Below are 863 nucleotides of genomic sequence, written 5' to 3'. Positions count from 1 at the left end.
GGGGGGGGACTTTTCGGGACTTTTTTCACAATGGCTGTCAAGAGACACGCTCTTTACGTTAAAAGGAAACTGGATAGTAATACTTTTGCAGGTGTAGCATATCATGATGTAGAACACTGTAATGATTTGCTGAATAGTGTGATTCAAAAGTATTTAGTGCTCAGAATCTGTCACGACATTAAGAAATTAGATGAAAAATACTACGTGCACAATACAATAAATTGATACTATTCCAGCGCCAGTAAATTCTCAAGAACCATGAACATGTGTCAACAATTGATCCATTTACCTCTCAGTATCAGTTCCTCCACTGCTGGACCTGTTTATTTTTAGTTGTATTTAATATGTTCAGGGTCTCATTTTTTGTAACCTTTCAGTATAGTTCCAACACTGCTTGACTTGTTAATTTTTAGTTCTGTTCAGTGTCTCATTTTTTTGTACACCAAATATACTTTGTGAATTTCACCACTTCATACATGCCACAGCAGCCCTTCTATCCATCGTCTGCAAGCAGACGACCTTTCTTTCACATCGCTATGCGAAATCCAACGCTACGATCCTTTCACTGTTATGAGAAATCCAATGCTATACATCAAGCTAGCGATAGGGTCCCTGCGGGGGTATCGCGGCTGCCGACCACCAGTCCCGACACATGTTGGCTTCACTCGGAGCCCGACACGGCCCATCCATGCTATTTCCCATACTTCATCCATGTCCTCGACACGGCAGGGGCAAAGGGGGTAGGGCTCTCAAAACCCGGAACGGCGGGTACCCGGGTAACCCGGGTAGGAACCGGGTAAACTGCTCCTATCAGGTAACAGCGGGTAACCCGGGTACCCGGGTAAACCCGTGTTACCCGGTAA

Source organism: Frankliniella occidentalis, unplaced genomic scaffold, assembly GCF_000697945.3.
Source record: "Frankliniella occidentalis isolate FOCC.00 unplaced genomic scaffold, Focc_3.1 Scaffold366, whole genome shotgun sequence".
NCBI classification, from domain to species: domain Eukaryota; kingdom Metazoa; phylum Arthropoda; class Insecta; order Thysanoptera; family Thripidae; genus Frankliniella; species Frankliniella occidentalis.
Note: the sequence above shows the minus strand (reverse complement) of the source record.